This window comes from Zootoca vivipara, chromosome 4, assembly GCF_965207765.1.
Source record: "Zootoca vivipara chromosome 4, rZooViv2.hap1.1, whole genome shotgun sequence".
Lineage (NCBI taxonomy): Eukaryota > Metazoa > Chordata > Lepidosauria > Squamata > Lacertidae > Zootoca > Zootoca vivipara.
In genome coordinates, this window is record NC_142587.1 from 10190553 (window position 1) to 10216721 (window position 26169).

General features: G+C 43.9%; 1 long non-coding RNA gene across 1 annotated transcript; it reads left to right on the forward strand.

Moving 5' to 3' along the window:
* The first annotated feature begins 273 nt into the window (after positions 1–273).
* LOC148685835 (uncharacterized) lies at positions 274–24839 on the forward strand. Its single transcript, XR_015949447.1, has 4 exons — positions 274–7051; positions 13156–13325; positions 15401–15462; positions 15633–24839. It is a non-coding gene; the product is annotated as an uncharacterized LOC148685835 (long non-coding RNA).
* The last annotated feature ends 1330 nt before the right edge of the window (positions 24840–26169 follow it).

Below are 26169 nucleotides of genomic sequence, written 5' to 3' on the forward strand. Positions count from 1 at the left end.
ACTTCCACAATATCCTGGTCTGAAGTGCTTAATAAGTGACAGCAGGTATTTATTTTGTCGTTGGCGCAGTCATCGATAGACCGTAAAACGTCCGGGGGTGCTGCGCAGGTCAGGGTGACCGCGACAGCTAGTTGTGATAATTTTATGCCCATTAAAATTGTCCATAGTTATATTTTATGTTTCTAAAGTAACATAATGACTTTCAATCTGGAAAAGAAGAAAGAACTGCTCATGTAGCATTTCCCCCCAAAATTTCCGTTTCCCCCCGAAAACCCCCGGGGGGGGATGGTTTTTTCCCCGAGCTGCAAAATTTCTGGAAATTTTACATCTCTATCTGTGGCCCACTAGCTGCTGTTGGGCTGCAGCCCCCACCAGCAGGGCCAGTGAAGACAGGAGCTGAAATCCAGCGACATCTGGAAGGCCATTGCAAGCCAAGAGACCAGAGAGAGAGCGGCACCAGGCAGAAAAGGACAGCTGGAGTGTGTGCCATCTCCTTCATAGCCCAGCTGGTGAGATTTCAGAGGCATCAAGTCAACTGCTGGGTAGAAGCATCATCCCAGACCAGTCGGATGCCGGCCTGGTTGAGGAAATTCTTGATTCATGAGTTAATGAAGTCTACTGTTTCCAGCAGCTCTGCTTCGAGTTTGGCTTTGATGGCTATCACCCTATGTTTTCAATACACCGGAAATGTATGGCAAAGCGGCTGGGTGGACAAAGATCTAGGTGTCGCATAAATTACGGACCGTTCAGACCTCCCCTGTGCTGTAATTAGTTCTGATGTGTGCCTCTAAGGTACCCTTGGTATTTCAGAGATTGCTAGCAATTAAGTATCAAAATAGACACAGCATTGTAACCTCTCTGAGCTAGATATTGCACAACTAAAAATAAATGCCTACGCCCATTTAAAATGAACACACACACACAAAACTAGACAAACTGGCTGTTAAGCTACCTGTGTATTCATGAGAGATTGTGCCTTTATCACGATTGGCATGCAGATCAAAGTTTTCCCAAGAATCATAAATAAAATAAGACATACTGTGCTATCTGTGGAAATAAGCTATGCAGGCAACGATTTCAGAAGATAGAAGGGCTCGATTGGATTTCTTTCTTTGTTTCCTGGGGAAAAAAGTTGTTAAAACAAAGAAACGAAAAATAAATCAGAATGCAAATTCACAAGTGGTGATGAGCGAACGGACTCTAAAGCTTTGACTCATTTGAGGCATCTGCAATAATAGGTCTATTGATGAGAGTTTATGTTGCACAGCTTAGCTTAATGCAAGTGGATTCCAACTACTTTTGACTGAATAACTGTGCTATGTGAATAAGAAATTGTTAGCACTGAGAATGTGAAAGTAGGTACATTGTGTGTGTGTGTGTGTGTGTGTGTGTGTGTGTGTGTGTGTGTGTGAGAGAGAGAGAGAGAGAGAGAGAGAGAGAGAGAGAGAGAGAATGAGAGAATCTACATCCTTGTGCAGTTCACAAAACTTTCCAGAATGAGGACCTACTCCAGTATCACCTTAGTCCACCTGTCCAGGATATACTTAGGAGGTATACGTTAACATTTTATTCTAAAGGAATTATATCTGGTTTTCTGCCGTGGAAATGGGCACAGCAAGGGCTCCTCCTCTCACTGACCGTTGTCATCCATTTTTGGCCGAGAACATCATGGAAGCGGCAGATGAGATGTTAAAACTATTCTTGGGTTGTGCTGCTTGGCCTAAGGAGCGCACAGGGCAGGGCGTGGCAGTGTGGCTGAGTGTTAAAAAAAACTTCCTGCACATATGAAATGAAGCGTGTCAGCCAGAAGAGTTCCAGCCTAGCTTTCTTCCTGATATTATAGTTTTGAATGTTCACAGAGGGTTGTTGTTGTTGTTTTTTAATCAGTACGGAGGAGCATTTGGCCATGTGCGAGTCCCCCCTCCTTCCCCGAAATCTGAAATAGGAACAGTTTTACCAGTTCTCCTGTTGTTTATGTATATAAAGTATTGGTATTTGCCATCTGCATGGGAAATATTAATATTTATTCCCTACCTTTTTGCAATGATTAAATATATATGGTAGATACTGGAATAAGCAGATTTCCAGGTACTGGTGATATAGAACTAGGAAAGGTAAAGGTAAAGGGACCCCTGACCATTAGGTCCAGTCGTGATCGACTCTGGGGTTGCGGCGCTCATCTCGCATTATTGGCTGAGGGAGCCGGTGTACAGCTTCCAGGTCATGTGGCCAGCATGACAAAGCTGCTTCTGGCAAACCAGAGCAGCACATGGAAACGCCATTTACCTTCCCGCTGTAGCGGTTCCTATTTATCTACTTGCACTTTGACGTGCTTTTGAACTGCTAGGTTTGCAGGAGCTGGGACCAAGCAACGGGAGCTCACCCTGTCACAGGGATTCGAACCGCCGATCTTCTGATCAGCAAGCCCTAGGCTCAGTGGTTTAACCACAGCGCCACCTGGGATATAGAACTAGTTGACTGGAATGCTAAAATTCTCCTCACCTTCCCTTCATTCCTTGTCTCCCTGGATGCTTGAAACTACTGACTTCTGAATTTTCAGTAGGATTTATTTATACATGCTTGATTCTTGCCCTTGTTGGCTTATGTATTTGTATATACAGTATTTCAATGCTGTAAGTCACTCTGAGGACTTTTAAAGCACATGACCCACTCCAAATAATCTTGGAAACTGCAGTTAACCTCCCACAGAGCTACAATTCCCAGCACCCTTGACAAACTGCAGTTCCCAGGATTCTCTTGGGTAAGTCACATGCTTTAAAGGTACGATGTGCACAGAGCCTGAGACTCACCTGTGGAAAGTGACAGAATCAGTAAGTAATATACAGTAAAGTAGATTCACATGTGCAGAATAGTAACCCTTGATGTGCTGACAGAACAAAGACAACAAAAAGAAACCAGCCAAGGGAAGGGAGAAGGGCTCAGGGAGACTTGGGATAAATTGTGGAGACTTAGAAGTGCTTGCAGCAGACTCCAGTTATCCTTAAAAGTTAAGAACATCAGACTCCAGTTATCCTTAAAAGTTAAGAACATCAGGTCTTTCTAATGATCATTTACATAGCTTGTTTAATTCATAGCGCAGTTTACAGACATTGTGCTTTTGCTGACATAACAACATAGTCAGGTGCATCATTTTCACATTCCACAAGATAAAATATTGTTGTTGGCATCGGTCGGTCTCCAGAGAAAATGGAGTGTGCCTCTGGGGGCGAAGTCTATTGCTGTGTTAGCAGCAGCCCAGGGACATCCCTGGAGTGCAAGCCTGGGCAGCGTATCTGAAGGTCTCGGGCTTCCACCTCTCGGCCTTGTTGATGTGGCCCAGGAGAAAGCAGACCAATACGTTTGACAGCAGCTTGACTGCCGGAGTTGCCTTAAGGCATTTGTGGGGTGTGGGGTCAGGGCCGGCTCTAAGGCAAGGCTGGGTGGCGCAATGCGCCAGGGCACTGGGCTGCCAGGGGGCCGCTGCGCTGCTGCGCCCGCCAGACAGCCGCGCTGGGAAACAGGGCGGTGGGGGGGCGCCGGAGGGATCTTTGCACCATGGCGCCAGGGCACCAGATACGCTTAAGATGGCCCTGTGTGGGGTGTTAGGAAAGGAGTGGCAGACATGTTGTGCTCTTTCTAGGGTAGTTTGTCCACCTTTGACCCTCATCTGCACTCACCTCTCACCTGTGGCTCCTAGGAGTTGTCAGCGTGCAACAGCAGCCACACCCGGGAACGGCTTCGACTGGCTGGCTAAACCAGGCAAGGGTAGCCAATGGGTCTCAAACCCTCCATGAGTTAGGGACGTCTCCTGCATGTTAAGACAGGCTCTGGCAGATGGAGCAGGTGAGGCCACTAGTGGGTCCAACGGTCAAGAACGCCTTTTCTGTACGTGCTGTAGAAGGAAGTGAGGAGCAGATGGGGCTTATCAACCTGGGAAGAAGGAAAACTCTGATCCTAACCCCCCCCCTGCATTGTGGGATATTTTCAGGAGAGGAAAAGGCTAAAGAGAAAATCCTACACAAATCTGGAGTGGAGGGGAGACTTTTACACCTCTTTCCAGCAACTCCTGCAGATAAAATATATCTGCAGACAAATATATTACACAGATAAATATTAAGAATTATATTATATATAAGTGCAGGGGTCAGCAATTTTTTTTTTGCAGGTCCACTGTCCCTCAGAGCTTGTGGGGGGGGGCTGGACTATATTTTGAAAATAATAATTAATGAATTCCTGTGCCCCACAAATAACCCAGAGATGCATTTTAAATAAAAGCTCACACATTCTACTCATGTAAAAAAACCAGGCAGGCCCCACAAATAACCCAGAGATGCATTTTAAATTAAAGGACACATTCTACTCATGTAAAAACACGCTGATTCCCGGACCGTCCGCGGGCCGGATTGAGAAGGCAATTGGGCTGGATCTGGCCCCCGGGCCTTAGTTTGCCTACCCATGTATATTTTCTCTTATGGAATATTAGAGAGTTGTTTTCATGTTTGTAAACTCAAACTTAACTGTTGTGTTTTAAAAGTTGTAGTTTGTTAACGAGAGTGGTACTTTTTCTGTTAGGTTATTTTCACAGACAAAGAAATAGTAGTAAAAGAGGACTGTCCCAGGGTCCCACAATTAGACCGGAGCATTTTGGGCCTTGGACATGACTCTACGAGTTCAAATACCAGCTTGCCATCTATAGAGGTTCTTGTTGCTCCCGGTTCATAGACATGTTCTAGTATTTGAGTACTGAGGACAAAAAAGGGGGGGAAAAAGAAAAGGTTTGGGCGTGCCTACCTGTGCAACCGAATGTTTTTCTCCCCCTTTGAGAATAAATAGGTGGAAATTTCCCTCTAATTTGATCTTTTCATCCCTCCAGTGTGTGGGTGGTTTGAAGCTATGCCAAGTTGTACCAAAAGTGCTATACATGAAAAAGAGTTTCAACGTGGCAAGACATGTCTGAGGTTGCTGAATTGGCCTGGGAAAGCTGGTTGTGGCTGTTAGCAGTAGTGTAAATGGTAGAACTATCTTGGAAATCCTAAGGTTACATTGATTCTGTATGTATGCCATTGGCTTAGAATCCTTTCTCAGTTCTCAGCAATCCCCCCCCCCCCAATTGCACCTTTAAGATCATTATGCAAAGATGTTTACACCTAATTTGGTAATCTTCTAGCCTGGCCATTTTATTTTATTTTTTAACACAAGAAGGTTGTTTTCCACAACAGCTTTTGAAACAGCAGAAAACCGATTCTTAAACATTGTCAGAGAATGTGACATTCAGGGAGCTGTGAATTCAGACACTCATTCTCTCAAATACAAGTTATTTCAATTCCCAGGAGAATACAGTGGTACCTCTACTTACGAATTTAATGCGTTCCAAACGCACATTCGTAAGTAGAACAAATTTGTAAGTCGAATCCCATAGGAATGCATTGGGAGAAAAAATTCGTAAGTCGAAGCAACCCTATCTAAAAATTCGTAAGTAGAAAAAATCCTATCTAAACCGCATCCAAGATGGCGGACGGAGCTCCATTCGTAAGTAGAAACATTCGTAAGTAGAGTTATTCGTAAGTAGATGTACCACTGTATATGGTATATTTAATCAGTTCATTCATATATATATATATGCTTTGTGACTGATCTGAAACCTAAAGTGGGTTGCACCAGCAACACTAACGCAGCGTGGAGAGAGAGAGAGAGAGAGAAGGAAAGAGAGGAGAAAGTGATATCCAGGAGAGAGAGAAAAAACTGGATCCCATGTACAGTAAAGGCGGTGATTGTGCTCGCCATTAAATTATATGGTCAGGGTAAATTGTGAAGTTAGGATTATGCTCTGCAAGTGATCCCTACCTGACCACTATTTAAATGTTACATTGGCCTTCATCCAATGATCCCTTGCCAAAAAATATAACAGAATCCCAGCAGCTGTGCATAACCTGCTTTTTAAAAGGGTTAGGTGCTGTCTGTGCTAATTTGAAGAACGTTGGCTAGCTGACATGGAAGTGAATATCACGTCTTGGGGTGTTTCCAATCATCCTCAAAGCGAAAAGGATCCCCGCCTCAAGCCCAAATGTAAGTATGTTGGGAAACTATGAACAAGCTACTCAACCCTGTTTCCTGAACGTGGTTTTCAACCGTGTTATTTTTGAAAAGGCTTCTTGTAATGCGCCTTCCATATGCCTTGCTCTTTGGAGAAAATGAAAGGAAGGGACTATTTCAGAGCAAGAACTGCAGAATGGTAGTTTAGACACAGTTTTTAAAATGATCATATTTTTTGTTTGACATGAGATTTATTTTGCATTTTACTGCCATGTCTTGTAAAGGTAAAGGTAAAGGGACCCCTGACCATTAGGTCCAGTCGTGACCGACTCTGGGGTTGCGGCGCTCATCTCGTGTTATTGGCCAAGGGAGCCGGCGTACAGCTTCCAGGTCATGTGGCCAGCATGACAAAGCTGCTTCTGGCAAACCAGAGCAGCACATGGAAACGCCGTTTACCTTCTCACTGTATTTATCTACTTGCACTTTGACGTGCTTTCGAACTGCTAGGTTGGCAGGAGCTGGGACCGAGCAACAGGAGCTCACCCCGTCACTGGGATTCGAACCGCCGACCTTCTGATCAGCAAGCCCTAGGCTCAGTGGTTTAACCCACAGCACCACTTGGGTCCCGCTATGTCTTGTGCTATGACTCTAATAGTGCAATCCTATGTGTACTTCCTCAGGCGTTAGTCCCAGTCTATCTAGTGGGCCTGCTTCCTGTGTTTAGGACTGCAGACTAATTTTAGAAATAAGAGAGCAATTGTCCTGATCCTACTTGCTTTATGAGAAATCACAGAATGGCATGCAACTGTTTTCTGGATTGTACACTTTCTAATTTATAACCATCCTGGGATGGAAAGTTTTCTTCCACTTCTGTCCTAGGATGGTGGGCTCTTGAGAGCTTTTCAGCTCTAATTATTCCTGAAGCACGGCTTTCTAACACTCTGATGTGTTTCAGTTTGGAAAACGACGACAACAGTGTGGTTGTTCCTGCCATTGAAATGAAGCTGGCTGTGCAAAGGTAAGACTCAGATCCATTGGCCCACCTACTTTTCCCTATGCCCATACCATATCCCCCAACATCCTGCTGATCAAAATCAGAACACTCGTTTGGGGGTCTTGCCCTCTCGCTGTTTTTTTGCTCCTGGGCTCTGGCGCGAGCTTTCTGACTTACAGCAGAGTGCGAGACCACATCTTCTTGCAGATGTGGGCACAAGGGCCAGCTCCCAAATGGGGTCTTGCACGTGACCATACCATCACTTTTCTGGCTGTGAGCGAAAAACATCAGCCACTTTTAGAACCAGTTCTCAGTGGTCCCAACTCTGCAGTATGAGCAAGAGAGGAACAGAATGCAACAGGGCTGGCCTATCACATTTTGAAGTGAAATAATACACACCACCCCATAAGTAAGTGAAGTAATACATGCAGCCAGCTAAAGGGGGTAAAGCACAAGACCGTTAAGTCTGAGGAGCTCCCCAAAGCCCACTACATCTAGAGCAGGCTTCCTCAAACTCAGCCCTCCAGATGTTTTGAGACTACAGTTCCCATCATCCCTGACCACTGGTTCTGCTAGCTAGGGATCATGGGAGTTGTAGGCCAAAAAAACCTCTGGAGGGCTGAGTTTGAGGAAGCCTGATCTAGAGCCTAAAAAGGTAGCCCGAGTAAACTGGTTCAGGATTTCTGCAGATAAAGCTCTTGGTTTTGTTTTTGTTGTTAAAAAAATATATTGGCAGAGAATGAAAATCCCCTCACTTTACTCAAGACCATCTTCTGTTACAGATCCCAGGAAATCCAATGGAGGGGGGGGGGGGCTGTGTGGTGATGGAGGAGCAATGTTAGCAGGCTAAAGAGAATGAACCCTGGAACTCATTTGGGTATGATGACGACATATTAGGATCCAGCTTTTGCTTGGTTATCAAAAGGGGTGGGATGCCTATCAGCAATCGGCTATCAGATATCATTCTCTTTTATCACTTTACTTATCATCCCAGGCAATTATTCTTCAACAATGGTAGACAAAGTCGGTGCTGATAAGCTAGGCAACGTGTTTGCCATCCTCGAAACTAGCTCTGTGAACTGACTTTCTTACCTTTATGTGCTTTTGGAATCAAGAATCAAGAATGAGTCATAGTGGTCACAATCCAATGTACTATGCAAGCTATTATTGCATTCTTTGCTTCATTTTCATCGCTGAGTCTTCCACCTATGCAAATATTGTTTTTCCGGTAAATCAAATGATGAATGCCAATTCACATGCAGCGATGAGGTTTTTGTGTTCTTCAAACTAGGGTTGTAGCCACAGGGGCAGTGGGACACAGGTCTCCTCTGGGCACTCTAGGGCAATTTCTTGAATATGCATGCAAGGGAGTATTCTGCGTCATGGTATACTGCCTCCCAATGTTTTCAGCAATGTGGGTGGGTGGGGGATTGTTAAGAGTGGCGGGCATGCCAGGCTGAGCAGGCTTTCTATCTGGAGTTTGTAGCTGGAGGCGCGCGGCTTTGGAGGCGCGGGGGGCGGTGATACCCCGCCACATAACGATGCATGCGCAGCATCCTGCTTCCAATCCATGCTGTGCAGGGGGGGGTGCCACTTGGTGCCCCCACCCCCGCAACTCCCAAGCCGAGCCTCCAGCCTCCTGGTAAAAAGTCCACTTGAGACCACATGTACCTGACTCTGCAATCGTTGTGGGAAAAGTGGATGCAATATTCATTTAATTAAAATATCGGTGTGTCACCTTTTCACCTCCAAGGCACCTGATGAAAGAGAAAATAGAGTTATGGTAAGCATATGTTTAAAAAGTGCAAGGGTGTCTGATGAAGGAAAAGGAAGGTTAGTTACCGTATTTTTACCGCCTCCCTCCTGTAAATGAGTCATTCTCCAAGTATGGATCATTGTGTAACCAAAACCGCGCCACTCATTTACAGGAGGGAGGTGTTGAAGGACTCAGTGGAGCTTCCTGTTTCCGGTGGTGAGAAATGGCTGGCTCCCACACGATTGGACCTCAGCCGTGCCGGTAATTCAGGGTTGATATGGGGGTAATTAGCCCTGGCGCACTCCCCAGGGTCGGGGAGGACTGTCTCGTAGACCCACAGACCGTCTGAGATTACCAGCTTGCATCAAGGTGCAAGCGGCAGGACGCTGGGTCCCAGAGCATGAAACAGTTGGCACTCTCCGAAGTCACTCTCATAGCTGGAAATATCTGTTTCATAAAATAATTAGATTTGGACAATAAACAGACATACTGTAGTCTGGACTGAAGAAGACTGATAAAAACCCCTTATTTTTACTCATTTACAGGAGGGAAGCGTTGAAGGACTCAATGGAACCCCAAGATCAGGGTTCCTCAATCTCGGCCCTCCAGATGTTTTTGGCCTACAACTCCCATGGTCCCTAGTTAGCAGGACCAGTGGTCAGGGATGATGGGAATTGTAGTCTCAAAAACATTTGGAGGGCCAAGGTTGAGGAAACCTGCCCAAGATGTTAGTACCACCCACCACCCAACCTTTCAGAAAAAGAAGCAGTCTAGTGAGGACTAGGCTACAAATGCTTGCTGGCTGACTTTTAGAGTGGGGAGATGGAAACCCAGGAATTGTGAAGCAGGAATGCCAAGGAGTATCCTGGAAAACAGCATGGCTGACTGGAGCCCTGAATAGGAGCACTCAACACAGCCGCATTTTACTAGCATGTGTTAGACCTCTGCGTAATTCTAATAAATGGTAAAAAGAAATATGGCTAAGACTAAATAAAAAAACTTTAGCATATCAGACTACCTGTTTTTAATGTTTTCCTACTTATGTTGATTTATGACTTGCCTTCCTAGGCCCCTGCCCCTTACCACCACAACATTTGGAGACAAAAATTCTTTGACTTTATTTTTACTACTACCTGCCTTCTATCCTGAAAGCAAAGGACTTGGAGCTATGGCTGAGAGTGGCCCTTTCCCTACCAAAGTGGGCTTTGCTCTCGTCTTGCAAAGTGAGTGGTGATGAGTCATTATGACCACAATGAAATAAGACTTTCCTGCGTCACAGCCAGTGCAAGCTTCCTTTGTTCTCTCCAGTGTGCACTTTGCTCTACATGAGAATTCAAATATAACCCACTAATGAGGTTGTTCTTTTTCAGTCAGCTTAGCTTCTCACAGGCCTTTCTAGCTTACTGAACCCAATGGTGATTGCATCACTGAGTTTAAATGTTCTGCTAAGGGCCAGTTCATACATGCTTTGGTGCTACCGAGTGCCGATAGTCCCTACATGGAATTATAATGGTTCCTATCATCATAGACAGGGGTTGCCAACTATTTTGGACTAGTGGGAACATTTCAGGTTTTGAGCCTGTGCCAGTTACAAAATGGCTGCCGGCAAGTATGTGTCATAATAACACAACATGGCTGCTGTATGGGGTGGGGGAATGGCACAACTCAAAATTAGACCATTTGCTGCCATCGTTGCTTCCTCACATCCAGTGGGCAAACTCATGCTTACCATGACAAGTCAGCTATGCCCTGCTGTTATTCCCCATGCCAACCCTGAAGAATTTAAAGGAAGTCAGTGTTGTCCCACATCAGTTCCTAAAATTGACTGGCAAGAACTCCTTCCAGACTGTAAATCCTTGTCCATGATGGAGTCCATGACTGTAGATCCTTGTCCATGATGGGCTTGAGGGCATCCTGAGCAAGTTTGCAGACGACACCAAATTGGGAGGGGTGGCTAATACCCCAGAGGACAGGATCACACTTCAAAATGACCTTAACAGATTAGACAACTGGGCCAAAGCAAACAAGATGAATTTTAACAAGGAGAAATGTAAGGTACTACACTTGGGCAAAAAAATGAAAGGCACAAATACAGTATGGGTGACACCTGGCTTGAGAGCAGTACAAGTGAAAAGGATCTAGGAGTCTTGGTAGACCACAAACTTGACATGAGTCAACAGTGCGATGCAGCAGCTAAAAAAGCCAATGCAATTCTGGGCTGCATCAATAGGAGTATAGCATCTAGATCAAGGGAAGTAATAGTACCACTGTATTCTGCTCTGGTCAGACCTCACCTGGAGTACTGTGTCCAGTTCTGGGTACCACAGTTCAAGAAAGATACTGATGAGTTGGAACGTATCTAGAAGAGGGCAACCAAAATGGTCAAAGGTCTGGAAACGATGCCTTATGAGGAACGGCTTAGGGAGCTGGGTATGTTTAGCCTGGAGAAGAGAAGGTTAAGGGGTGATATGATAGCCATGTTCAAATATATAAAAGGATGTCATATAGAGGAGGGAGAAAGGTTGTTTCCTGCTGCTCCAGAGAAGCGGACACGGACCAATGGATTCAAACTACAAGAAATAAGATTCCACCTAAAAATTAGGAAGAACTTCCTGACAGTAAGAGCTGTTCGGCAGTGGAATTTGCTACCAAGGAGTGTGGTGGAGTCTCCTTCTTTGGAGGTCTTTAAGCAGAGGCTTGACAGGCATATGTCAAGAATGCTTTGATGGTGTTTCCTGCTTGGCAGGGGGTTGGACTGGATGGCCCTTGTGGTCTCTTCCAACTCTATGATTCTATGACATTGATGAATATACGCAGGAAAAGTAGAAATGTTGTCCTTCCTTTCATCATTAGTTATCATGCTGGTTTATATGCTTTTTAATCACCGACTCTTTGCGACTGTTGTTTACACGGGTTTTTGTATGTCATACCCTTTCTCTCTCTCTGTATATGTATATATTTATATGTTTTTTGAGACTGAACTAGGAAGACAAAATCAATCAAGGACCAGCAAAGAAGCAAAGATTGTCCTCTGTTGCAGACATAGAGCAAAATTTATCTTGCACCCTCAGTGCAGGGTTTTTTTTTGGGGGGGGGTTGGAATTTCTTTTTATAGTAAGCTTTACCTTTACCTTTCCTGCCTATAGAGAGACAGTCCCATTCAGTATTGTGTTTGGAAATTGGGGCTACTCCAGAATTCTAGGTATCTGGAAAAGTACAAAACAACAGTGTTTACTTGCGAAAAGATACCAATCAGTGACATAAGCCTGAGAACTGGAAATATTTCTCTCATAAGAGAGACCAGTGCAAGTCAGTTCTTGCAGGACTTCCCCATCTAAACTCCTGCAATTGAGCTGCTCTCAGAGAGAAAAATTGTGTCATCTGGACAAATGTCTCTGGTTGCTATTTAATCCATCACCATTACTAATTGACCTCATGCTAATACATGAGGAATCCTTTTGTGTTCATTGCATACCAGGTACTATGAGGAAACATCACATAGAAAGAAGATTCTCTTTAAGGCATACAGTTACATTATTTCCTACAGAACACGACAAACAAGGCAGGTGCTGAGGCAGGTGATAAGTGAGAGGGAATAGTTTATATATGCGTGCTGAGAATACTCAGTGTAGTCAATAATTTTGGCTATACCTCCAGGATGTTAAAGAAGGAAATATTGTGTCATAGGTGGAGAAATTAGTATTCAGTGCTGGGGTGGAGCAAGCAAGGGCCCAGGCTACAGGAAAATTAAGGTAAAAGGAAAGAATGAAGGCCCTGGGAGCCAAAAGAAGTTACCAAATCAGGACAGGTGATTGAGACAAGGCAAGGACATTTTTTTAATGCAAGAATGGTATTGCCTAAAGGTGCAAAGAGGACCATCTCAGGCAGCAGATTTTGGGTATCCTTAAAAAAACAGCACAATTACCTCCAATGACCTTATCTCCCTTACTTTTAGACCCACCCTTTAACACACACACAGGCTTTTCTGCTGGGCCCTGCCGCAACCCCCATTATTCCCTATAGGGGTTAATGAGCTTCCCCAGTTATTTTTTATTCAGTAACAACTGGGGCCTGTAAAATGTTGCATTTGTGCAGTGTTCCAGCCAGTCAACAATGGTTGCTTCTAAGATATTCCACCCCATTCCCCAATCCCCACTGTTTTTCTGGTTCTCCCCCCTCCCCCCAATACCCGCTCAGTGTAAGTTCAGCCCTTTATGTTCAGTCCTCATGGAGCTGTTTTGGGTTTGGTGTTCTTGGGTTTTTAAAATCAACTTAGTCTCTTCCTCCCTTCCCTCGCTGCAAATATTTTTTGTTCTTCTGTAAACCTCGGGGTTCTCTTGAGCATGCTGATATCTTCCTCTTCTTCCTCTAGGCTCCACCGGGGCTGCAGTCATGTCAACACTCACATGCTGAGTTTGATATCGGAGGGCGTGATCATATTTATTCCCTAATTGTAAATTAGGGACACCAGCATGCCCTTAACTGCCTCTATGTTTGTGGCGGATTAAAGCCCTCGATATTCGAGGACAGAACCACCAGCAGGTATTTATTATGGAAAATATTGTTATTATTATTACTGTATTAAGATGGCCGTAATGCAAATCCTGAGACTGCGGGGAAATGTTAAACACTAAGAGTTGATTTATATCTCTTATAGCAATGTTTATTCACACCAGTCTAAATTATCCTTTGCATTTTAAAGCAAGGACTTTATGCACGCCTAGGACTTACATGTGTATAACTGTTTTGCTTGTCACTTTCTGTGCAAAACTAAGCTATAACAGCTTCTTTGCAATGATCATATGTGATTTGCAACACAGGGAACCTGGGACGGCACATAGGAAATCTTTACTAAAACATTCCTCTAATAATTTGCAGTTATTCAGTCAATTGCTTTGGGAGCATGATAAAGCAACTTTGCATGCTGAAATGTAAACATGGCATTTCCCAGGTTTAGAAACAGCTCATATTCATAGTCCTGGACAATTTGTGAAATGTGGAAGTTGGTGTCCAGACTTGAATTTTCCTCCTGAAATTAGACTTCCTGATCACTTCTCAACATTTGAACCCAATTAGGCCAATAGCAGAAGACAATATTGTGAAATTCTGTATTGATTTCCCAACAAAATTTTATCTTATTTCTCATTTTTATTTTTATCCTTGAGTACATGTGCTGCATCCTGAATAACTTTTAGAACATAAGTAACTTAGACAACACTGAGGATCACAACTTTGGAAAATCAGCTCACTGTCCTGTTTAATAGTAATCTGCTTGGTTTCTTTAAAAGGCATTTTCTGTCCTTGTTCTCATTTGCCTATACCACTGCCTTTTGGTCTAAATTGGACTAAATTCATATGTGTTTGCTTACATGCATTTTCAGTACATTAATGCATGACTTACCATCATAAAGTCATCTGCAAAATTATCTGTGAGTTGATAGACAGTACAATCAAATGACAGTATGGGCAAGTGAGGCTCATGAATTTTTCCATCAGGGAAGAGGGAATATCACAAACAAACAAACAAACAAACGTGACTAGCAACAGAGAACAGGACCAAAACTTCTGGTAGATCTCATTACAGGTAGGTAGCTGTGTTGGTCTGACATAGTCGAAACAAAATAAAAAAATTCCTTCCAGCAGCACCTTAGAGACCAAGTTTGTTATTGGTATGAGCTTTCGTGTGCATGCACACTTCGGGTAGATCTCGTGACTGAACAGTGGCAAGGCCTGGCTAGACTGGAGTCATTATGCAACTAATATCCCCTCACTGCAAGGATCTACGCTTGTCAATGGAGTGTCCACCCTTCTTCTCCCCACATGCAGTCCCTAAATCTGTCAGAGTGGTTCCCTCAACCCTATGGAGCAATCTGGAAGAGGAGACGGGGGAAAGTTCCCCTGTGCGAGCATACATCCTTGCGCTGACGGGACATGTCACTTGGAAGCTACGCCTGCTCTGTGAAACCTGTATTCCAGATCTACCCCTCGATTTGTTCTTAAAGGGAAAACCGGCTGCCCATCTGTGTGTTGACCTTGTATTCAGACAATGTCTTTCCAACCACTACTGAAGCGCCCCATTTCTCCCCTGGCTCCCTACACTGTCAGCTCTTAATTAACTTCAGTGCTGCTGCAACAAAGCTTCATAACTGCCCCTGCCCCTCCCCCTCCCCCCCAATCCAAAATATCAGGTTAACAAACCTGAATTACACTTCAGGGTTGTCATATCCTACCTCCCCTCTCCCTTCATCAAGATAGGGATAAGAACACTGGACTACTTTGCAGGCCACACTCTCCCAGCCACAGTCTTGGCCACTACCATATACAGTACAATAATAATTGCTCTGTTAATGCCAGTGCAATCTTTAGAACTTGGAAGAAATTTGCATTTTGGGGTAAAGCAAGTCCTGATTTAGAAAGATTGTGTGCTCCTGCAGCTTTGCTGCTCCTGTTTTTTGTTTTTGAGTTGATACAATACTCCCCCGTCACATTAAAATCCTGGATTTTAGGTCATGCAGTCAATTCCACACCAGGGAACGGCCAGCAGAAAAGGCTGATAATCTAGAAGAGTCGAGATCATGGGCGTTTCACTCTTGCTTTTGCTGTGTCTCTTTGGCTAGATCGGCTTTCCTAAATGTCACTTACTGGTCTGACTTCATTGATTGGCTAAAGGTGGAAGAAGGTGAGTTGCTTTCAAAACAAATGTGAATAAAGTGATTACAGATTTGGGCCCATATCTCAGCTTCTACAAATGCTAGAAACTCTTTCTTTCTTTCTTTCTTTCTTTCTTTCTTTCTTTCTTTCTTTCTTTCTTTCTTTCTTTCTTTCTTTCTTTCTTTCTTTCTTTCTTAGAAAGCTGGGTATCTGGGAGTTATCGTTCATCCAGGTGGCTCAACTGCCCATGATGAGGCTGAGGACTGTAAGGGCAGGGAAGGAGGAGAAAGAAAATGGCATAAGAAAACAACATTGCGACAATGTGAAAGTGTCTGCAACAAGTGCCAAAAAGCTACCAAAACCAGAAGGCACTTTTGACACTCACGAAAACAAACTTAAAACGAGGCAAGTAGTTTCAGCTCACTCTTAATTTACATCCCCTTCATTCCATAACAGAATCCTCCCTTATGGTTTTAGGATTACCTTCACAAAGAAAATGCACACGGTTTGGTCTACAATCAAGTTTGTTTATGAGTCATCCTCTTGACATGTGGTGGAATTTTCATGCTAATAAGCACATTTTAGGATTGGATCCTTAGGATCAGATCCTTATGAATGTCTTCATTCAGCACAGCACGTATTAGCACAAACAAATGCAAGCCACAAATCTTTGGGAATATCTTTAGCTGAATTTTTTAATTTTTTTTGAAAAACTATCTGTTGATACTTTATTTTATCACCCAGTGAGCCGTGTGCATTTGGCAGCAAAGGCTGCTTTTGCTTTAGGGAAAAAAATTACATTAATATTGACTTGATTGCCTGATAAAAGCAATGCTACAAAAGAATATTGCAAAACCTCAGAGGTTTGGCATGTTTTTCTATGTGGGTGGAAGAGTGTGCTGTAGCCAAGTAAGAATGAATCATGAGCCTCTAACATAAAGGGGAAAATATACTAGAATATATAGTTTTTTTTAAAGGATGACAGCTAAAACAACAAAGTTTGTAGGCCTATGCATGTACATGCAACATAAAGAGGCTGATATAATAATGGTGCAAGATGAGACATCTTTGGCAACAATCTGCTTTTTCTTTCCTGGTTCTGCAGCTTTTCTAAAAAACTCAGTACGTGATATGAGAGTGGCTTGCTTTTCAGACACCAGAATATCTCCTGTTTAACCAAAGTGCGCTCAGATGGACACTAGTGAATGGTCCAGGAGATCCTGTTGCGACGTCGAAGCTACATGAGTACAGGCCTGACCAGTGTGTGAATAAGAAACCGCATGTAAGCATCTGCACAGTTGTCCCCTGACATGTTTTGAGGCTGCGCTGAGGATCTTTCATCCTTTGGAATTGCTAGCGAGGAGAGTGGCAGTTGGTTCTAGTAGCAAGAGACGGCGTCGGGGTCCCATATCAAATCTCACGAACCCCTGTTTGTTACCCTTCCAGTTGGCTGCCTCCCGACAATGGGGAGCTCCTATTCTGAGAGGCATAACCTTCACAAAGAGAGGCAACACCCCACTGCAGTCCTTTGCTCTCAAAGTCTCGGGGGCTCCACAAAGAGTAAAGATGGCATAGTGCTTGGCAGGGAACCCAACTCCCTGTTGCCTGATTGGCTTACATGCAAGAGTGAAGAATGTCTGAATAAGAGGAGAGGGGGACTTATCCTACAAAGGTGTTTTTTTCTCTCTTTGTTTCCAGAGTTAACTCCAGAGTTAATGCCACTTTAGTGGAGCCCTGCACCTCTCCCTCCTTTAGCCCAGAGCTAATCTTTTGGGCCAGCACAAGCCACGCCAACAGTCCAACCAACCCAAGCTGTGCTAAACATGGTCGGGTGTGTGTGTGTGTCTTAGCTGAATTTAAGATAAGGTGGCCAATGGTGGTAGCTATGGTTGTTGTTGTTGTTGTTGTTTGTTTGTTTGTTTGTTTTGAAAGATTGCAATCTTCCACTATCAGCTGGCCCAGTGCATTTCAATTCTCTCCCTGGTGTTTTGGCAATCCTGGCAAATGCATACCCTGGACCCATGAAGTAATATACAGTTCAAGAGATACATCTAAAGATTATTTGAAAAACTCACAGGGCGTTCTAGCAGGGTGGATGAATCTGTCCATATTGGTTTCTTAGTTTCTCCAACCTTAAGTTCAGTTTGCCTCACCTCTGCATCAGTTTGTGAATTTCTTTTTTAAAAGTTCTCATGAAATTCCACCAGTGTTTTGCTGTCAGAGTTTCTCTATATTTTTGTATGAATTTTGCCCAAAAGATATATTTTTGCAACCAATTATCTTCAACGCAATTCCTTTTTTAATGTTAATTTTACTAATATATGCATTCTTATGTACACCTTCCTCTAATAAACTTTGTGTACTTGTGTTATGGTTTGAGAATTGCATCACAGAACTCAGAGAAGTACACATTTTGAAGAACAGCTGCATTTCAGTGTGTATTGTTTCGGGAAGTGTGAATTAGGCAGGTTGCAAATCTTAATTTCTCTCCCATCTCTAGATTTTGGAGCATGCTGCTTAGACACTTTGAAGACAGTCCTGTTTGCCTGTCCTGAGTCTCAGCCAGGCTTCATGTTTTCAAATATTGGGAGCCACCATTTTTCAAAACCAGCTATGGATTTTGGAGTTTGTTCTTTCTCGGTGGAACTTTTCTTGCACATTAAAGAACCTGGAAAGTTAGAAACCACTTTGTAAACTCGAACATTTAACTCTCAAACTAAATATGGAAAAGTTAAGTGAGCAACGGGGAAAGGGATTTTCTTTTAAGAGTTAAAAGGGAGCATGAGTATCAGAATAAATGAGCCGGAGCTGTCAATTAGTAAGTCTAGGGTAGCGATCAGAACATTTCTCACCGCCAGAGAAGTGAAATTCTAGAACATTCCCCCTAGAGCCACTGGAGTAAGGAACTCACTCACTTTGAAACAGAGTGAGTTAACACTTATGAAGTATACTGCATGGAGACTTTTCATCTTATGCCTGACTGACTAATAGATTGGCGAAGGGAAGGCGGGGGGAATCCTCCTTCTTTGAGGTAACTCAAGTGGGATATTGGATAGTAGTAATTAAAAATGCTAATAATATATTTTCCCTGAAATAAAGAGGGGGGGGTAACACCTCTTGCTTTCATGTTCAGAATCAAAGTGATTCCCCGTGGTTTTTTTGTTTGTGTGTGTGGATGGCAAGAAATTTCTCCTCAGAACAGGTTGGCTAGTGAGTGCCGTGCCCATCCCCTCCCTTTCCTGTGGAGTACGATCTGGCCAGGTTCCTTGAGCTTCCACAGCATGTTTTGTGTTAAGCAATGACTAGTCTTACAAACACCTCTAGCATCGTACTCTTCAATCCCACCTGCTCTTGATTTGTAGCCTGTTGTATAACCTGGCCCTAGCCTGCAATATGACCTAATCTTCTAGGGATTCTTGGGGAATCTTCAGGTCAGGAATTCCAGTTCTTCAGTCCTGTAATTATACGGGCTATCAATGCACCCAGAGGCAGACAGAGGTTTCCTATCGAGTGCATACTCAGTGTTGAGCCACGGACAATCTCATCTATCTGGAAAGTGTATTGCTATGAGCTTGTGGGTACCAGACTCCCCTGTGTTGTGAGTTTGTGTGTGCCAGACCTTTTAACCCCTGGATGCAGCAAGTGTTAAAATATAAACCAGGTTAGCTTCCTCGTAAGGTAATCACCTGGGGAAGGAGCCATTAAGGGAATAAAAGAGAGAGAAATGAGCCATTAAGAAAGCAAATGCTCTAGGCCGGGCGTCGGCAACCTTTTCTTCCCGTGGGCCGAAGGATTCCCACGGACTATAATCCGTGGGCCGGACATGGGCCGCACAGGCGCAGAAGCCATTTCTGGTGGTGCTGCGGACACTTTGGAAATCGGCAGGCAGCACCGGAAATCGCTTCTGCGCTGCCGCGGACATGCGCAGAAGTGATTTACGGTGCTAGCTGCCCATTTCCAAAAATGTCCACAGCGCCAGAAATCGCTTCTGTGTCTGCACAGAAGCGATTCCTGGCGCTGCTCGGTGAGTCCCCGTGCCGCGCCGGTTTACCGCAGCGCGTGGGGGACTTGCCGAGCGGGCGGCTCGGTACATGGGCGGCCCGTGGGCCGGATAAACGGCCTCTATGGGCCGGAGGCTGCCAATGCCTGCTCTAGGCCAGCCCTCAGATAAAAGACAAAGACAGAGTACTATTGGTCCCTAGGCATTAAGAGTCAAGGTAAGATCTCAGTGCAATATTGCAGCATATCATAGGACATCATGTCATCCTTACTCTGAACATGCTCAATGGACCTCAGAATAATGTCAGAGAAGAAAAATGCAAAACCAAGAGGGGAGGAAGAAGATTGAATGGGCTTGCTTTGAGCTCTTAACAGCTGATAATAATAATGATGATGATGATGATGATAATAATAATAATAATAATAATAATAATAATAATAATAATAAATTTAATAATACCCCGCCTTCCTTGGCTGGAGCCGGGTTCAGAGTGGCTAATATCATATAAATAATACAATATGAATAAAAACAAGCAATCAATCGATTAAAATGCACCCCAAAATTAATTAAAATAAATTTAAATTTAAATTAGAACTGAAAAATGACAACCCTCAGGTTAAAATGGAAAGTGGTTAATACTCGCCAGGACCAATTGTTTCCACTGATATTATAAGGACCTGTGAGCGGGCTGGCTCATTGGAACCCTGAATCAGAATATTCCTGCTAGGAGCCCAGGTGAAGATGTACCGGTACTGCAACATTTTGTGACAGGTTACACTAGTAATTGACAAAGATCTTGCTGCAATCTAATTCCGGTCTGTAAGTTCTCCTGCTATAGTATCTGCAGAAACTTTAAACCAGGCATCCCCAACTGTGGCACTCCAGATGTTTTGGCCTACAACTCCCACGATCCCTAGCTAACAGGACCAGTGGTCAGGGATGATGGGAATTGTAGTCCAAAACATCTGGAGGGCCGAAGTTTGGGGGTGCCTGCTTTAAACTAACCCTTTTTGCTCAATTCTTCAGCAGTTAATCTTGGGACAGAAATAAAGCAAATATTTAGCGCAGCAGTATTAAATTTGGGAATAGGCATATTGCCCATGGATCATTAACCCACTTGACCACCTTGTGTTCTGTCAGGAGCACCATCTTGTTCAAAGGATAATCAAGTACATATTTGGAAATCCAGCTAAGGAACGAGGAATCTAGCTATCTTCCCTCCCTTCCCTACTCCCTCCAACCTCTTGGGAGCTACAAACTGGTTGCTAACTTCTCTGTCAACAAATAATAGCATTTGCATTCTTCGTAGGTACGGTGATAGTATTGGACCTCCTTGCATTATATCTTATGAGGTAAATGTTTCCTCAGAAAAAGGCTTTTTGATTCCTTGACATGGGGGGAGGACACATGAGCGGAAGACAGTGGTGGAGTGTATATGTCAGTTATGGTCATGATAAGAGAAGATAACAGAAGAGTAAATCTTTCTCCATGCTTCATGCTTCTATCCAGAATGTGATGAATTGAAAACAGGGATTGTTCTTAAAAAAAAGCAAAGCATTGTGAAGACAGCTTTAATTTCTGAAGCTGTCTTTTACTGCCACTCCCAGATGAATGGCACATGGCACATTTATAGCACATGAATATACATGTTCTTAGTTTAAACAGGTAAGGTCTTTGCATGGAAGGTCACCTCAGGATGGCCGCCCCATCAAGTGACGATTTGAATGTGCAAATGACACATCCCTGGACACACATCACAGAAACAGCTTTCATATTGTCTCGAAGCCAGTGGATTGAGTTTGTTTGGTCTAACACGTCAAGCGGAATGAGGGAGCAGAATCCCGAGAAAATAAAAGCGGATAAAAGTGGACACAGGTGAGGGGGGGGGAGTAGATGGGTGCCATTTTTGAACAAAGCATCTTGTTTTAAAGATACGTTTATTAAGTTTTCAACAGCAACAAGATACCAACAAAACAAACAATAAAGAAACAAGCAGCAATGTTTGTGTGGAGCACATTTCCTTGACATCTGATGGGAGGGCGTTCCACAGGGTGGGCGCCACTACCGAGAAGGCCCTCTGCCTGTTTTTCTGTAACCTCTCGCAGTGAGGGAACTGCCAGAAGGCTCTCAGAGCTGGACCTCAGTGTCCAGGCTGAACGATGGGAGTGGAGGCGCTCCTTCAGGTATACAAGACCGAGGCCATTTAGGGCTTTAAAGGTCAGCACCAACACTTTGAATTGTGCTCGGAAATGTACTGGGAGCCAATGTAGGTCTTTCAGGACTGGTGTTATGTGTTCTCGGCGGCCACTCCCAGTCACCAGTCTAGCTGCTGCATTCTGGATTAGTTGCAGTTCCCGGGTCACCTTCAAAGGTAGCCCAAAGTAGAGTGCATTGCAGTGGTCCAAGTGGGAGATAACTAGGTATTTCGTAACAACTCTTTGAATGCTCCTTAGAATCCAGACAAGGCAATGCCCCTCGGACCATCCATCTCTAGAGGGGCCTGGTACAGACTTCCAATGTTCGGCTTTTTTATATTTATTGCAAGCTTTCTGCTTTGTTTATACCCTCACTAGTTTAATCTTCACGGCTGGAGTCTTATAAGAGTCACATCCACCCCCACATCCTGCATTTCCTCATATTAAAACAGTGTGTAGACAATGAGGTACCTTTTTGGACTGGGATAAATTTTCATAACTGAAAAATGAGGATTTCATGGGTGGCATGACTCAACCGCCCACTGCAAGTGTGAGTTGGCTATGGTCTTTGTTAAGGGACGCGCGATAGCCAATTATATGCGGGTGTGTGAATGAACTGTGTTATGGATGAAAAAGAATAGGGGGGAAAAGCATCCATTTCCTTCTTGCATAATACAGGCACAGTCCTGTATTATATTAACACTGTTCTGGCTATGACCACGTTAGCCTCCTCAGATTTGATGTGTACAATTGTTCTCTATTTGATCCCTATGCCTAGCTACAAGCACTGCAACATTTAATTGATTCATCAATTAGATTTAAAAACTTTCATATGTCTAAAATGCTGTCACATCCCTCTCTATACAACTGCAGGTGAAAAGCTCTATTTTAAGAGACGCATTCTTCATCTGACCTAATATACAGGGTTGTCCCTACCATTAGACACACACAGAGAGACAGCTGCTTCAGGTGGCTGAAACTGTTGAGCAGGGTGTGGCAGAGAGGTGTTGGAGGCTAGAGCATAGCTGCCAAGTTTTCCCTTTTCTCATGAGGAAGCCTATTCAGCATAAGGGAATTTCCCTTAAAAAAAGGGATAACTTGGCAGCTATGGGCTAGAGCATTTGTGCACCACACTGCCGTAGGTACAGCAGAGGCAGCCAAAGTTACGGTAGCTGCTTTACAAAGAATTGGGATGAGGGTGGTAGGGTGATATATTGTCTTTTACCTCAGGCAGGGAAATATCTTGTTCCAAGATACTAGTGCTAAGATGATGCCTCTCATAACACATGTGTGTTGTACCTTGGCACAGTTGGTTCTCTGCTGTTTTTGTTGTGATTGTATTATTATTTTTAATAGGGGAGTTTTAATAGGGAAGTTTTTAATCTGTGATATTTTAATGTATTTTGGTATTTGTTGGAAGCCGCCCAGAGTGGCGGGGGAAACCCAGCCAGATGGGCGGGGTATAAAAGAATAAACAAACAAACAAACAAACAAACAAATAATAATATATAGAGCAAGGGTCAGCAAACTTTTTCAGCCGGGGGCCGTTCCACTGTCCCTCAGACCTTGTGCGGGGCCGGACTATATTTTGAAGGAGAGGAAATGAACAAATTCCTATGCCCCACAAATAACCCAGAGATGCATTTTAAATAAAAGGACACATTCTACTCATGTAAAAACATTCTGATTTCCGGACTGTCCGCGGGCCGGATTTAGAAGGCGATTGGGCTGGATCTGGCCCCCGGGCCTTAGTTTGGGGACCCTGATATATATAGAGAAAGAATTAATTCTATTAATGTTTAATTGTTTTTTTTAATGATAGCTTTTCTCTCTCAATGCTTTTACCTACAGGGAGGTAGCCATGTTGGTCTGACGTAGTCAAAACAAAAGAAAAAAATTCCTTCCAGTAGCACCTTAGAGACCAACTAAGTTTGTCATTGGTATGAGCTTTCGTGTGCATGCGCACTTCTTCAGATGCTTTTAGCTCTTTTTTATTTTATCTGTAAATCATCTGGAGCCCCTGTCAGTGAACATTTTAATAACACATCCAAACTCTGCTCATTCATTCTCCTACTTCTTCTATGTGAGTTCTCTTATACCACTCAACCTTTTGCCCTCCCAGATGTTGCTGAACTACAACTTCCATCATCCCTGACCAGGAAAGGAGTCCAAAAACATCTGGAGAGCTATAGGTTCTCCATCCTTGGTCTATCTGGTCAGTCCCTTCTGAGCTGTTTTGATGCCATGGTCACCAAAGGTACCGGATTTTTCACTCCATAAGGCACACTTTCCCCCTCCTAAAAACAAATGTCTGTGTGTTTTATGGAGCGAAGCCACTGGACGGCAGCGGGATCCCTCGAGTGGAGGGATACCTCTGCTGCCAGAGCCATGGCTGAGGGGCAGGGGCAGGGTGAGCAGCCCGAAATCAGGCTGCTCCCCCCTCCGCCGCCAGCAGCTGAGGGGCGGGGCGAGTAGCCTGAAAGCAGGCTGCTCCTCCCTCCGCCGCCACCACCAACAGCGGCATTGATTCAGAATATTTTTTCCCTTGTTTTCCTCCTCTAAAAACTAAGTGTGTCTTATGGTCAGGTGCGTCTTACGGAGCGAAAAATACGGTATTAACCAGGTTAAACTGAATGTTCTCTAGCAAACACATTTGACTGAGAAAAGAACTAAGTGGGTGTGTTTGCCCCAAACCCTCAAGCCTCACTTTCTCAATCCTCTCACATTACTTATCAGCCAGGTATTATTACCAGTAGTCTCATTTCCACTCTTCCTCCAGGTTACAGTGACGCTATGTAGCCAATCAGATGATGTCACCAAGAGCAAGCACTGAGGGCAAAGAGGAGCCTTGCTCTCATCCTGAATTTGCTTCAGAGACATTGTTGTGCAGTCGATCTGACTGAATAAATGATGATATCACTACTATTAGGAAGAAGAAGTTGAAGCTGGAGGCAATTGTGCTCAACACTCAAGTCTGGAAGACCTTCATTGGACATTAGCATTACATTCTACCATATCCTTTTGAAGAGGTGAGCCATTGCTGTAACTGCCTTGCCAGCCTGTACAGTAAATGCCAACATTCACAAAATGTCTGACATGTACCCTAATATATACTCAGATATGATACTCCCATGTTCCACACGTCTGTGATGCAGCTCACTTTTTCTGTTAAAAAGTAATAAACAGGCAGGGTATTGCTATGAAAAAAAATCCCTCTCTCTGAGTGTATATAATTGAAGGTGTGCTATTAAAACCAAAGAAATTTCCTGAAAGTTCAAAGGAAAGAATTGCAGCATGTTAATGCGCGGCTCTCTCTCTCTCTTTTACTGCCTTATAAATGGGGGTGTTTCTTTCAGCCATTAGCTTTTGTCGTGCTAACTCAAGACTGCAGCAATATGGCTGCGAAGGAAAGAAATGGAGAGATTTGATTCTCTGCCCTCATATAACACCTGAGAAAGTTCATCTCAAGCCCAGTTCATTCCTCCACTCACTGGGGTTGAGAAGGAAACCCACCACACCCCACCTCACCCTGGTAGGTTTTGCAGCTTCAGTCCCTGGGCAACTTCCATTTAAAAGGGACAGATAGTGAGTGGTGTGAATTATCCCTGACCCTGGCCCAGAGGAGCTGCTGCCAGTCAGAGTAGACATTAGACAACACTGAGCTAAATGGATAAACAGTCTGCAGTAGCCTAAGACAGCTGCCTCTGTTCCTAACATCTAATGCAGAGGCAGACTTTGGTAATCTTTGCTAATATGGCGCCCTGAGCAAGCCCAAAATTTGGCACCCCCAAATGGGTTTTCTCAGATGTCCCCTTGGCTCGGTGCTCTATGTGGGGGAACTGCCCATACCATTCTTAATCCAGCACTCATCAAAGGCTGTGCCTACTCTATACCTTTAAAGCACATTCTTTCCCTCACAGAATTCTGGGCACTGGGAATTGTAGCTTTGTAAGCAGTACCCAGAAGGGCCTTCTCGGTGGTGGCGCCTGCCCTGTGGAACGCCCTCCCAACAGATGTCAAAGAGGAAAACAACTACCAGACTTTTAGAAGACATCTGAAGGCAGCCCTGTTCAGGGAGGCTTTTCATGTTCAATAGACTATTGTGTTTTATTTTTCTGTTGGAAGCTGCCCAGAGTGGCTGGGGAAACCCAGCCAGATGGGCGGGGTATAAATAATAAATTATTATTATTATTATTTTATTACAGTACCCAGAATTCTTTGAGGGAAATAATGTGCTCCGAATGTGCATTCAACGTACAGTGCATACACGGGCTACATAGTTTTTCTATACAATTTTTGTCGAGTGTTTTAGAAGCTCTAAATCACTATGCAACTTTTCAAGATCAACAGCAAACAACAAACAAACTTCAAAATAATACAAAACAAAGCCGGCACTTATATTAAGAACGTAAAGTCTTATTCCCAAAATCCGTGTAGGCAGCACTTATCCCATATGTTTATACTCTAAAACGCATCATTATGTGGAGTCAAATAGTCATCGTTGGAAAAGCTGGTGAGGAAAACAGAGGGGAAGAAGCTG